This window comes from Fukomys damarensis, unplaced genomic scaffold (assembly GCF_012274545.1).
Source record: "Fukomys damarensis isolate Sample0158 unplaced genomic scaffold, DMR_v1.0_HiC HiC_scaffold_13, whole genome shotgun sequence".
Lineage (NCBI taxonomy): Eukaryota > Metazoa > Chordata > Mammalia > Rodentia > Bathyergidae > Fukomys > Fukomys damarensis.
The window spans coordinates 10,644,315-10,659,540 of record NW_022900925.1 but is presented as its reverse complement, the minus strand read 5'-3'; the positions used below and the strand labels follow the sequence as shown (position 1 = coordinate 10,659,540).

General features: G+C 36.5%; 1 pseudogene; it reads right to left on the bottom strand.

Moving 5' to 3' along the window:
* Positions 1-1,767: 1,767 nt before the first annotated feature.
* Positions 1,768-6,125, bottom strand: LOC104849413 (annotated as a pseudogene).
* Positions 6,126-15,226: the final 9,101 nt, after the last annotated feature.

Genomic DNA, 15,226 nt, shown 5'->3' with positions numbered 1-15,226 from the left:
TATAATTTAGGTTGCACATTGAGGCTATACACTTATGTAAAATAAATAAGACACACCTGAGTAAATACTAAACAGTTTCTCTGGTGTGATAAAGCTTATTTAAATTAAAGGCATGCCTTCCTCTCCAGGTTGCTAGCTGATCATATGCTGTCAAAATTAATTTTATAATTGTAATGCATACTATTGTCTGTATATAATAACTCAAAAACATTTTTGGATAAAATGTATTAATTATTACAATCTGGTTTTTATAGGTTATTAGAGATTGTTGTCAAGATAATTAAATGGAGACCCTTAGGTTTGGAGAGATGATTGAGTGGGACTCCCCTTGGTAAATAAAAGAGCAGCTGCACAAAAACCAGTTATTCTGGTCTTTGTTCACTAATGTGAGCTCCAGTAATTTTCATTGAGGAGACACACCCCAATAAGCATTGTCTAAATATGTTATTATAAAATGTTTACATTGGTTATCATCAAAGAGTTAAATTCTAAATATGTTATTGTGATATATTTACATTGGTCATCTTTGAATGATTCAATTTTCTGTGGGAAATACAAGGTATTATTAAAAAGATTCTTTGGTAGCAAACAACATTGAAGGACATAAGGTTTTGTATAATTGTGATACTTATGATTGTTACTTTTCTGGTGTACTAAATGTATTCTTTCTAACTGTACAACTCTTCCAACATATTGTTTATGGTAATAACCTCCTTTTGATTTAGGTATTTGCCTTTCTCCTACTCCAGCTATTTATGATAATAGGTACATTTAGAGGCTGATGCATTTTCCTTGGATGGCATCCTATTGACGGTAACAACTTAGATAAAAGTTGGGGAAGGGATGCATATGTTTAACAATGGCTATATTTTATACTAAGATATTCATTTAAGCATGTTACAAAAATAATGTCATCATCATTGTCATGCTAAAATATTATATGTGGCTTTTGATTTAAAGCTTTTTTTCTGTTAACATTCTACAGAAATTCAACTGCTAGAACAATCGTGTTTGTTAAAAGTAACAGTCCTCTCTACTTTATATTTTAAGTTGCTTTACATTCAGGTAAAATTATAATAGTTAAATTCACTACATCCATTACAACAACTAAAGTTTGGAGACCAATTTAAATAGGTAGCTGGGCTAGATGACAGCCAATATTTTGGCCCTGGCCCTCTCAACAAAAAACCCGGGACATGAGAAAACTTTTCTACAAGATCATACAACTTTGGTAAGTCACCCAACCTCCTGAGCAAGGAGATTGTTGGACATGAAAATGATAGGAATCAACAATACAGTGTGCTAAAGGAATGTCACCTAGAGGGAAAAATCTCCCATGCTTTCACAGAAAGCAATGTGGTCAAGTGAGGCCATGACATGTGCTGATGGCCAACACTGACAAGAGCTGAGAAGCTCTATGCATGGCTCCATGCTTGCCTGAGGAAACTTAATTGAACTTGATAGATATCAAGAGGTTAATTTTATATAATACAGGTCTCAACTTAACTTGATCTTGAACACACAGTAGAAAAATATAACTAACCCTAACACTAGCACCTTCATAACTGCTGCCAAAATTGTCAGAAGCTCATTGACTTCTTCGGCTAGATGAAGCACTAGCTGTCTCCTTCACAGTTGTGGCCACTCACAGCATGGGATTCTGAATGACAGTCTTATCACAGACTCAATGTCATCAGAGGTTACAAAAGGAAAGTCCCTCTTCTCACTGCCTTTGCCATTCATGATTTCAGTTGGTTCAGTTTTTCTCTACTGTTCAAAATAATCTAGGTGATATTCTTCAGTAGCTTCTGCAAAGCCACCAAGAAGGATCTTCACTGTTAAGTGGGCAGCTGATCTTTGAGAATCTTCTCTTGAGACCACTCTCTTTGGTTCCACAACTGTACCACCCACCTGGTGTGGCCCTGCATTCATGGCTGCACCTACAGGGAAGTAACAAACCCAAAGCCCCTGGAATGCTTGGTGTTTGGATCTCTCATTACTACACAGTTCATGTATGATTCCCTTTGCTCAAAATGATATCACAGAGGACCAGGGATTTAGTTCAGTGGCACTGCACCTGCCTGTCAAGAACAAGGTCCTGAGTTTTATCCCCAGTGCCAAAAAAAAAAAAAAGACATCATAACTCTCACCAGTTGTTCCAAAGCTCAGCTCTCTGACAAAGAGCTTCTGCAGCCATTTGGGCTCCTTAGGGGACTGACTTAGACAGGATAGCAGTTGGAAGACAGACTTTAAAGATGCTTCCTCATTGTGTCCATGAGCAGAAAACACTCTTCTTTCTTTAAAGAGCTCATTTTGTTTCTGAGGGAAAGAGAATAATCACCTCAGACTTGTGTTATAGAAAAGAATCCCAAAGAAAATAACATAAAAAGCTGAAGATTTGGTAGCTGATATGGGACTTAACCTGCTATAGTTAAAACTATAACAGAAAGTTTAGAAAATATGTGAAACAATCTGTTTTCAAACACTGGTTATCAGGTAGAACAGAGTGGTGAAGGGAAATAAGCAAAAGGAATCATGAAATTGCCTGGGCCTTCTGCCTTGAGGCAACTTCTGGCCTGCAACTCAAGGAGGGGGCTCCCAGACAGAACTGCACGGAAGTCCAGAAGCAGAGATCAGAAGTGGAGAGACTGAAGCAGAAGTTAGTAGGCAGAATGAGACAAAGGAAGGAACTACACAGAGAAAGCTCCAGAAATCTGCACAGAGTTCTCCTTGAATGTTTGGCTGAATACCAGTCTGGCAAAGAGTGAAATTCAGTGAGGGTAGGCAAACAATCACCAGAAAGACAACAATTATTTGGAGATCTGTAAGGCATGAAATTCCCTGAGCTCACAGAGGACTGGAAGTTTTTAAAGCACCCATACAAGTGGAGAGACCTCATTAAACACATGGGACATTTGCCAAATGCTAAATGCATCATCCTTAGCCCTAGAGATAACCAAGCCTTAGATACAAGCTATTCCAGATCTACTCTAAACTGGTGCCTAAAAATAAGTCTTGAAAAGATCAAGGGGATCTGCAAGTCAGCTAACTATCTGACAAAACAAAGCCCAACACTCTTTAAAGAGACAACAAGATCAAGCACTCAACAATGTATGATTTACAATATCTAGCATTCAATAAAAAAGTACCAGCTAGCTGGGCATGTGACACACATTTGTAATCTCAGCACTTGGGAGGACTGCCCTGAATTTGAGACCAGCCTGAATTACAATGAAATACTTGGTCTCAAAAAAAAGAATGGAACTCCCACCCCAGCAGCCCTCCTTGGCAGCAGACTGGCAAGAGACAAAGCCACATGGGTACCTGCAGCCCCACACAGCCACCACCCTCCCATGCTCCTCTGGCCTCCTGGCTGTGCTGATACCTGAATCCACACCACAAAGGCACAGCAGGTTGTAAAGGCCATTGTCCTGAGCTCCAGTCTCAATTTTGATTTAATTCACATAGTTAAAGTTGATAGATTAATAATTACCACAAATTGTCATTTTCTAAGCTGTGCTTGATGCTTTTGTGTTGCTGATTGTATCACTTGGGCTAAGAGGTTGTGATTGATCTAATCAGTTTTCCTTCCTGATATAATGAAAGAAGATTGCCCCTGAGCCATTAGAGACTCAAAACCCAAAGACAAGCTATAACAGGAAGATTGAAGCATTAATCCAGGTATCAAAGCAAGGACACTACCAACAACAAAAATAGAAATGAGAAGACATTCAAGCAAGGCACAAGCAAAAACAGTCTGCCAGCTCACCAAATGGCTGGGGAAAATGAGGTGGAAAAGCCTGATAACCAACCACCTGGACACCCTGAGCTGATAGCACAGGAAGTAACAAAACAGATGAACGAGGCTCTAGAAAAGTTCAAAACAGAAATAATTTCCCAGATAACTACAGGTATGATGAACAGAATGAATGACATGATTAAAGACTCTAGAACAGAAATGGATTAAAACAAAAATACAGGCACTCAGTATCATGACAGAAGCCATGAATGCCCAGCATAGGAAAGAAATGGACTCCAAGAAACAGATCCAAACAGATATCCAGGAGATTAAAAACTCTATTGAAAAGGGCCAGGGATTTGGCTCAATGGTTCTGCTGCCTGCCTCACAAGCACAAGGGCCCAAGTTAGATCCTGGGTACAAAAAACAAAACAACTCTATTGAAAGTATACATAAGAGACTGAGCCAGTCTGAAGATAGGATATCAGATATAGAAGTCAGGATGGTGGTCAGTGACCATGAAAATAAAGATCTCTTAAAAATAGTAAGGGAACATGAGAAATCAATCCAACAGCTCTTAGATGATACAAAGAAGAATAAGACTGATAGGAGCCCATGAAAAAGCAGGAGAAAGTACAAATGATATAAAAAAAACTGTTCATAGAATTAATGTCAGAAAACTTCCCAAACAGAAGGGAAGAATTTGACATACAGGTAAGTGAGGCATATAGGACTCCAAATAGCCATGATCAATAAAAATTTACATATAGACATATAATAATCAAGATCCCAAAAACCCAACAGAAAAAACAAAATACTACAATCAGTTAGAAAAAAGAAACAAATCACACGTGAAGGAAAGCTCATCAGAATCACAGCAGACTTTTCCACACAAACCCTCAAGTCAAGGAGAGCCTGGAGTGAGATATTTCAAGTCTTAAAAGAAAACAACCTCCTACCTAGACTGATGTATCCTGCAAAACTATCTTTCAAAATTGATGGGGATATAAGATAGTTACATGATAAATAATACTTGAGAAATTTCATGAATACAAAGCCAGCTATACAAAACCTATCTATACCAGTGACACTGCTTGACTCTGGAGGCTGGAAGACATCCCAAACTACCCCACTTGGAACAGCTATTTCAAGTAGCTTTTTTCCAGTTTCCAACTTCTGAATAAAGATAACATTTTGTTAATTCTATTTCAGAAAACATTTTGCAAATTGTTTTATTTACAATGCCGACTTTTTTTTTATTATTATTATTTTTTAATTTTATTGAGTTTATTGGTACATTTTAGGGATACAGTACAGTTACATTCATTGTTGGGATCATGTACCTTTACATGGCAAGTCTTGATTCTCATTTTTTCCCCTTACCTCTGCCCTCCCTTCACCCCCTCCTCCCCTCCCCATCTACAAACACTTTATTTTCATCTTTTCATTCTCTCGCATTTTTTTCTTTTCCCTACAGTGCCGACTTTTAAAAGCTCACTTATGTTAACTGGACAGTAAACTAGGCAGAAATTACTTTACAAAAGAGGGAAAGCTCAAAATGTCAACTTTCTATAGAGAACCCACAGTTCCGTTTTATTCAGAATATTTGCTCAGACTAGAAGAAATTCAGCCATTGGTTTGGAATCTGTACTGAAACTACACATGCAATGAAAACAATATTATGCTAGTACAATTAATTTGCTGCTGCATTTGTCTACTGTTTTGTCTAATATTAACAATTATAAACAGTAGTGCAACTAGTGTTTGGAACAACCCTTATACTGTTACAGTGTCAGGCACAACATTTCGCTTCTCTTCACATTATTGGTTCTCTTTGCATACCTGGGTTTCCTCCTCTTCAGTAAAGTCATTTTTGGTACCGGGGATCGAACTCAGAACCTTGTGCTTGTGAGGCAGGAGGGAAACACTGAGCTAAATCCCCGGCCCCAGTAAAGTCATTTTTGACAATGAAGGTCTTTCGAATCTCCTCAAAAGCTTTCCCCTTGATCGTATTGGCAGCAGTCTTTCATGTAACATCAAACGAACCTTTGACGTCTAGGTAGTTTGCTGCCAGAATAAGTTCAAAAAGGGTTCCTTGGTCAACTTTCAGGAATTCTTGGTCCCAAACAGGGATATCATCTGTTCGCTTTTCTTTGTTCTCATCATCCTCAGGAGGAGGGGGGTCATCCTTGTGGTGGGTGCACCACTGAATGACCTTTTTTAATATTACCGCATCAACATTTGGTAGAGGAACTGGGTCATCATCTCCTTCATCATCCATTCCCAAATCTTAAAACATGGTCTTGATTGTCACAGACTGTTTGGCAATTTCAACAGCAACTTCAAATATCTTTCCATCAGAACTCTGCAACTTAATTGAAGGCATAGTGCTAGGTTCACGGTCAGTCTTGGCAAGTTAGCAAGTTAGCAAGATTCTTACACAAAGCAAAACATTAAAACAGAGCTGGGGGTGAGGCTCAGTGTGAAGGCCCTGGGTTCAATCCCTACTAGGTGCCACCAGGTAGGTATGGAAGAGGATATTTATGTGCTTGTTTGTTTCTTTTTGACAGGGTCTTGCTATGCAGTTCAGGCTGGACTTAAACTCACTCTGTAGCCCAGGCTGGCCTTGAACTCATGGCAATCCTCTTGCCTCAGCCTCTTGAGAGTGATGATAGGGAGGTGCCACCATACCTGGCTGGAACAGGATGTTTAAAAGCTGGCAATTATATATCTCCACAAGTACTAAAAATACCTTAGTTACTCTGACATTGGTGGTCTCAGTCTTGAAGGGGAATGAGATAAGGTAGGTAAATTTAAAATGAAGAAACTTTGTATTTCCAGTTTTTAGTTTGACACTCCTTAAGTGATTAACATACTTATATACAGAGCAGAATAGGTTCTAATTTAAAATTTAAAATAATAAAAGTAGACAGATATAAAATGAAGGCAGAGATGCCAAGCTGTATTCTGCTTTTAATTATTCCTTGGGCATCTGCAGGTCCAGTCTCTAAGTTTCTGTTATAACATGAAAAAAGATTCAATTTCACTTATAATAAGACAAAAGCAAATGAAAAGACACTAAGGTACCATTTTTCAATCAATCAGATTGGCTAAAATCTAATAATAATACTAATAAAATCAACCTCTCTTGCTCCATGCCACTTACTAATTTATATGCTTTAGAGATTTTAACTCAAATGTTTAACATACTTGTGTGCATAAGAGGACAATAGAAAAATCATACCCATGTTCTACAAGTGAGTGTGTAAATAGGATATAAACCCTGTGTGGAAGAAAATTTGGTAATATCTAACAGGATTATGAATGCATATATTCTGTGACCTAGCAGTAATATTTGTGAAACCTTATTACTAATGCAAATAAAATGTTTATAAGGCTAATCATTGCTTTACTATTTGCTTTACGAAAGAACTGAAAAAAAAGTCTGTCTTCCACAGATTACTGGCTAAATACATTACAGTACATTCATACTAATGGAACAATTTGCAGCTATACAAGAATGAGGAAGTTCTCTGTGCTGATGTAAAAAGGTATTAAGATTCACTTTAATATAGCAAGATTAAGAGCAGCATGTAGCCGGGCATGGTGGTGCACACCTGTAATCCCAGTACTTGGGAGGCTGAGGCAGGAGGATCCCTGTGAGTTTGAGACCAAACTGAGCTACATAGCGAGTTCCAGGTCAGTCTCAACTACATAGTGAGACCCTGTCTCAACCCCCCGCCAAAAAGAGCAGCATGTTTGCTGTACTTTCTTTTGGGTATGTTCCTTTTCTGGTTTGTTCATAAGAAAACTTTAAAAGAGTTTTCAAGAAACCAGTTTCATACTGTGCTAGAGACTTTGAAAATTTTATCCCTTTATTACTTATCAAAGTGAAACCAGCACATTTATAAGTTCTTGGAGACAGTATATGTTAGAATAAATGTTGTGGAGAAATTGCCACTAAATACCTAGAAACACAAAAATATCAAATTACCTTTTTCTCCACTGGTTTCTCTCATGGAAATTTATACTTCAGAAATAATTCAATCAAAGAAGAAATGTACAAAATTATTTTAATGCTACATCACTACTGAATGCAAATTTAGTGGCTGAATGAATCCTTGCAATATACTAAAAGGCGAAAGTGAATAGTCTCAATAGTTTCAGAAGATTGTAATCAGACAAACCATGTTATAACTACTATGAGAAATCAAGCTAGACTACAGGGACAATGACCAGTCTAAAAAGATGGATAGCATGGTGTTAGATCAGGGAATGACTAGTAGAGCATTAGAATAAGACACAGAGCCCAGAAGCAAATGCAGGGATATATGGACACTTTAGGTTTGACAGAGGTGCTGAGCTACTTGATGGTTGATCAAGGAGTATTTAATAAATGGTTCGAGACAGGTTTAAGTATACAAATTTTAAAATGTGCCTATTTTATAGCATAAGTGTTAGTTTCAAGTAGTATAAAGTTCTAAATTTAAAAGATAAAACTATAAAGATTTCAAAGGAAAATATAGAATACCTGTAAGATATTGGGGAAGGATTGAAAGATACAAATAATACTACTCCTAAAGAAAAAAATGATAATATAACCTGCACTAAATTAAGAAACTTAATCTTTGACAAATAATATAGTTGTTGAACACTGGTGATTGCAATGGTGAGTTTTATTATAGTTTCTATTTTGTGTCAACATGACCTCTAAAATGACTTTTATAAAAGGCCTGTAAAGAAAATTATAAAAGAGCTAATAAAATGGGAAAGAATTGCTAGTGCTCGTAGCTAGAATATAAAGACAGTCCAGTAAGTCAATATGTAAGAGAGAACCTAATAGGCAAACTACTAAGAAAGGCATTTTACAAAAAAGGGATCCAAGGCCTAATAAAGACATTGTTAACCTAAGAGGAATGAGGGAAATACTAATGAAAACATCGGTGACACACAATTGTATACTTCCAGAGTAGTTACAGTACCAAGGACGAAGAACAATGGTAACTGGTATTCACTGCTAATGAAGCTGAGGCATTGGAAAGCAAAAAACTGAGAGTTTCTCACAAACTACTTTAGAGATACTTAATAGTAAAACAAATTCTGCTTGTCAATTTGGACAGATCAAATCTTTGGTCAGGCTCTGGGAGTGGTTGTCAAGCCATCATATAGCTTATGATGAAATAAATCTGGTGATTCTAGATAGCATGAATTGTGTAACTTTGACTTACACAACCCACTGTACTGAGACAGAAGAAACAATGAGCTTGGGATGGGGGATTTCCAAGACTGAGTTTCCAAAATGTCTGAAATAGTTGAGCATAGTAGCACATGACTGAAATCCCACTCTGGAACTTGAAGTGGGAGGATCCCAAATTCAAGCCCAATCTAGGTAAATTAGTGAGACTGTTTCAAAATGAAAAAAGTAAAAAGAATTGGGGCTGTACATTAATAAAATGAATGAATGAATAAAATGCCTAAAATAATAGGAATATTTGCAGGGAATATTTAATTGAGAATAACAATAACTACAGTATGGAAATAATAGAGCTTAATATACAGGCATATAAAATGTATAAGTTAGAGCTATCTGATCTAAAGCAAAATCTATAATTCAAGGACTTTAGTTTGATGAGCACTAATTTGCACTTGGTTATAAGCTATTGATGTACCTATAAGCTCATCCAAACAGAAACTGAACTATGGCAACACAGCCTGGAACTTTATGAGCCCTTAAGAATTTCTGCTCAAGTCAGGCGTGGTGGTGCATGCCTGTAATCCCAGTACTTGGGAGGCTGAGGCAGGAGGATCACTGTGAGTTCAAGACCAGCCTGGGCTACATAGTGAGTTCCAGGTCAGTCTCAACCACATAGTGAGACCCTGTCTCAAAAAAACCAAAAAAAAAAAAATTTCTGCTCAAAAAATAGATTCCTACTGTATGCTTAATTTTTCTATAAACTTAAAATTGTTCTGAAAAAGACTATTAATTTAAAAACTATACACTGGAAATAGATAACATTCTTTTTAAGAAAAACATGAAATCAATGTGTCACTTGGTAATCAGATACAAAATGCACATGATAGCATTTCTGGTCTTAATTCTTTAAAGCAAACTAGATTTTGTCTTATCATCAGGAAGAATAGAAGGAAAACAAACTTATCCTAAAGTGAAGATGAGTTACTGTTTCTGTTTAGATGAACCAAGAGAGGAAGTTAAACTGAGCAAACATGGAGAAAAAGTGGATTCTTTTGAGAGCTTAGCCCTTTGAGCACTGAAAGTAACAGATGTGCAACAAACTGGAGACCTGGCAATGGTTCACTGCTGGAGGAGCGGAATTGCTCTAAAAGTACCTTGCTTTTACATAATTAGCTGAATTAAAATGTGCCAAATGGGAAAGTTATTTGGAATATCGATGATGTACGTGACTACTATCAAGCAGGTTATGGGCAAACATTGCTATTGTATTTTTTATGTAACTTCTCATTAATATATTTCAAACAAAATATCATCATCCACCAAACCTAGTTCAGATATGTTTTCCATTCAGATGTCTGCTTGATGCCTGAAGGGCTTTGGTATTTCTAGAAATCACAGTTCTCCTGGATTTTCCTGAGAATGCCATTTACCCTGCTTAGAACATGTAATAATGTTATGAGGGAATCAGTAAGTGACACACAGACAGGCAGCATAATGGAAGTAAAATAACAAATTTACTCATCAATAAGGGTGGATTACACATAAACTGTGCCTGGATCGACGATGCACTGGGTTACAACTCCTCCTTTTATAGGGTTTTACAGCCTTGACTTAATTTCATTCTCAAGGTTCAAATCACAGTCACAGAATAGTTAATCTTTTCAACCCAGATGTAAAAGTTCTTTGCAGCTGGGGAGTTTGCCTTTAAGATTCACCTAGCTATCTATTCTAGTCCATAGGAAGGGGTTGTTCTGGGTCAGGGGAGCAAATGTTAGCAATGGGTTCTTTCATCTAGACACTTACAATCATGTGGCTCCAGTCTCTTTGGAGCTCAAGGTCTTGCTGTGCCCTGTTATCTCAAGGTCAGACCAAATGCCTCATTCAGCAGTTAGTGCATTTGGTGCCTATTAGTTCTGAGCAAAACAAACTGCTGCTAGAGACAGCAGAAGCTATTTTACATTGTAATGCTTTATAGGTTTTTGTTATTTATACAAGTTTTCCCTATCAATAACTCTTCCATTTACTACCTACACCTAAAAATCTAATAAAGGTTATTTTATAATTTCTCTAAAAATGTGAAAATAGTTGTTTTAATCAGGTTTTGCAGGAATAGGTTTAATATAGGACATATAATTTATAGGATTATTTTATAATAATCACTCAAAAAACCAAATGCAGAAGACTACAAGAGATCCATTCATGCACTAGAGACACAAAGAATCCAGCCAAGGGCCTGGATATACAGCAATGTCCAGCACAGTTCCAGCTGAAGGTCTAGAGCCCAAGACAGTTTCTCATGCAAGTCCATATCAAGGATCTACAATAGGAAGGCCCAAAGGCCAGTGGTGGAAGCTAGAAAGTCTGCATTGACAGGGTGAAGGATTTGTGTCATCAGATTGAGAAATTTGCACTAGAACTAGGAAGTGATGCTCAAGACAAAGACCAGAGGTCCTCCCCTGACCAGAACAGCAGCCATCCCCAGAGATGGTGAAGACCCCAGCTCTTCTGAAGATGAGAACAGCTGAATTCATATCAGGAAAACAGCCATGGCAAGCTTCTCTAAGAAAGTCAACAGCATATGATCTTCTCTTCCAGTTCTCTTTTTATCTGGTTGGAAACAATCCTCAAGTGGGTCTTCCACACCCAGAACCATGCTGACTAAGTTCAGCTGGGTATTCTAAGTTGGCCATTAGTTAATCCACCACAATAGTCATGAATAGAATTTCTTCACACAAAAAAGGATAATTTTTAAATGAAAAAACCAGAATCATATAGGTAATAAAGATGATTTTTAAAACATGCAATCTATAGGATTTTCTTTTAAGTATTTGGATAATATAAAGTGCAAAACATTGAGAAGGTATCACAGGCTCAGATTTTCTCCTTCCAGACCTCCAGCATCCTCAAATTTTCCTCATGTGTCAAGGGAGTATCATTATATTCTGGGAACTAGTAGGTATTGCTCTAAAGACACATTCACTCAGGGTAGAAATTAGGAGAAAATAAAGATAATGAAATAATCAAGAGATCTCTTGCACAATTTATCCATTTATCCTAGCACTTTTCAAACTTTTCAGTCTATGAAGAACCAAGTATTATATGGTCAAAATCATGTTCTCCATAATTTTGATTTTGGACTTAAAATGGAAAATCATGGTAGAAGAGATTCTTGACTTCCAGGAAGATGGAGGAACAGTAAGCAGCAACAAATCAGACTCTCCAAGAACTGAATCCAGACTCTGGAAAATAACAACTTGGAGAGGAAAAGAAGGAGGGAGGTGTATCTGTGGGACCCAGGAAGGATCTGAGGGAAAATTGGAGCCTATGAAGAAACTGAAGAGACAGACCACAACTTAGGAAAAGGAAGGGGCAATTTGCACTTTTTCCCTGGCTTCTAGCTTGTGAGGAGAGAAAGGAAGATATATATATATAAATTTTGATTTTGAACTTAAATTTTTTATTCATTTGTTCTTTTTTGCTTTTTTTTGAAGAGTGTGAACACTGTTTTTAGTTTTTAGTTTTGTTTTGTTCTTGCTTTTGTTTTTCTCCTTGTTTCCTGTCTTCTTCACCAATTTCCTGAGGCTTGGGTAATCTTCCTTTGTCCTTCAGCCTTGCTTCTAATCTCTTTTTTCTTTCATTTCTCTCTTTTTTCCCTTTCTCCCTTTTAAATTTTCTCCCCTTAAGATAAAGTTGCTTTATTGAGAGGATAGTTAATGTATATACTTTTCTAATTTATCTTAAATTTTGTTATCTAACTATAAATTTTGTGCCTAGGGCTAAAAGTGGCACATTTTTAGTTATTATACTCTGTTATTTTCCAGTCTGTGTTTGATGCTATTGTTATTACTGACTTTACTTCTTTATCAAAGGTGTCATGGTTGTTAGGATCAATTGATCTTGTGTGCACACACCTAAATTGTCTGAGGATCATTAATAATACTACATCTCAATACCAAAGAACTGGGTACTAGACCAAACAGGCTACAACTTTTTGTTTCTAATAAACAGAAGAGAAAGTATCCTGGGACAGACTCAAAGGCCACAAATTAGCTATGCTGGAAGACATCTCTGAAAAATTGTCATTTCCTTAAGAGGTCTTGATACTGGTAAAAAAAAAAAAAGCTATATGCCATAAGCAATTATAAGCTTCAATGTGGAAGACAAATATTAATAAAGAAAGAAAAAAATGAGAAAAACACAAAATCAATATGCAACCCAACACCTCCGACTAGCCCAACACAAATCCAGGGGACATTAACACAGAAAAAATTTAAAAAAACACCCTGCTGAAATTTCTGAAGTGATAGCTATGTAAGTAACACAACAGATGGATAAGTCTTATGAGAAAACCAAAACAGAAATAATAGGAGATAATTGACTAGATGACCATAAGAAAAGAAATAACTAATTAATCTAGGGTAGATACAGATTTCAAAAAATAGAGAAGCTTAGGAAAGAGATGGAAACCATGAATGCCCAACAAGGAAGAACTGGGTTATACCAAATAGAAACAGATATACAGGGGATACAAAATTCTATTGAAAGTATATTCAGTGCAATCAACCAATGTGAAGATAGAATATCAGATCTAAAAGACTTCTTAAAATAGCAAGTGACCATGAAAAATCATCCAACAGATGATATAAAGAAGAGTAAAGTAAGGTTAATTGGAATCAATGAAAAATCAGAAGATGGCACAAGCGACATAAAAAATGTGTTCACAGAAATAATAGCAGAAAAATTTCCAAGCATGGAAAAAGAACTTGACATACAGACAAATGAAGCATATAGAACTCCTTATAGATGTGATTAAAAAAAACATGCCAAAGCATACAATAGTCAAGATTCCAGATATTCAACACAAGAACATAATATTAAAAGCTGGTAGGGAAAAGAAACAAATCGCCTATGAAGGAAAACTTATCAGAATAACAGCAGACTTCTCAACACAAACCCTGAAGTCAATGAGAGCTTGTAGTTAAATATTTCAGGCCCTAAAACAACCTCCAAACCAGATTGTTGTACCCTACAAAAATTATCTTTCAAAACTGATGGAGAATTAAGACACTTCCATGATAAAGAACACCTGAAGAAATTCATGACCAGAAATTCAAAAGTTCTGAAGGATATTCTAGAAAGAAACAACAAAGACAACAATTCCAAGAATCCCAACAGAATGAATCCATCAGGCAAGGTAAACAATTGAATAGAAGGGAAAGAAAGGAACCAAAAACAGGAAGATAATGGTATGACAAGGATAACTCAAAAAACTATCAATTATAACTATTGATGAGAATGGTCTCAATTCATCAAGGAAAAGCAACAGATTGGCAGAATGGATCAAAATACAAGATCCAACAATATACTGCACACAAGGAAAACATTTAATCCAAAAAGAGATTCATAGACTGAAAGTCAAAGGATGAATAACAGTACTCCATGTGGCAGAAACCCAGAAAAAAGCAGGAGTAGCTATTTGATTTGCAGACAAAGTGGATTTCAAGCTAAGACTGATCAGAAGAGACAAAGAAGGGTTCTACATACTTGTTAAGGGAACAGTCCAAGAGAAAGAGATAACAATCATAAATATATATGAACCAAATACCAGTGCACACAACTATATAAAATATAAAATAAATATTTACAGACATGAAAAATCAAATAAAGACTAATGTAATTGTAATGGGGGACCTCAATACCTTATTGTCACAGCAGACAGATCAATTTGATTTTTAAAACCCAACAATAAAATACCAGAGTTGAAACAAACCTTTGAACACATGGACTTACTAGATGTCTAAAAAGTGTTTCCCCCACATCAGAGTGTACATTCTTCTCAGTTACACACAGGATGAAGATGTAATTAAAAACCTACTGACAAAGAAAAGTCCAGGCCTGATGGATTCACTGTTGAATTCTCTAAGGATTTTAGAGAAGACCTAATGCCACTACTTCTCAAACTCTTTAATGAAATTGTAAGGGAAGCAATACTGCCAAATTCCTTCCTTGTACAAAGCATTGCCCTGATAACAAAGCCAGAGAAGGATCCAACCTAAAAAGAGAACTACAGGCCTATCTCCCTAATGAATACAAATGTAAAATCCTTAATAACATGCTGGCAAACAGAATGCAGCAAATCATATATAACCAGAAGGTTATATAGCATGACCAAGTAGGACTCATATCAGGGATGCGAGGATGGTTCAACATATGCAAATCCATAATGCACCATATTAACAGAGCCTGGGACAAAAAACATATGATCACCTCAATAGAGGCAGAAAAAACATTTG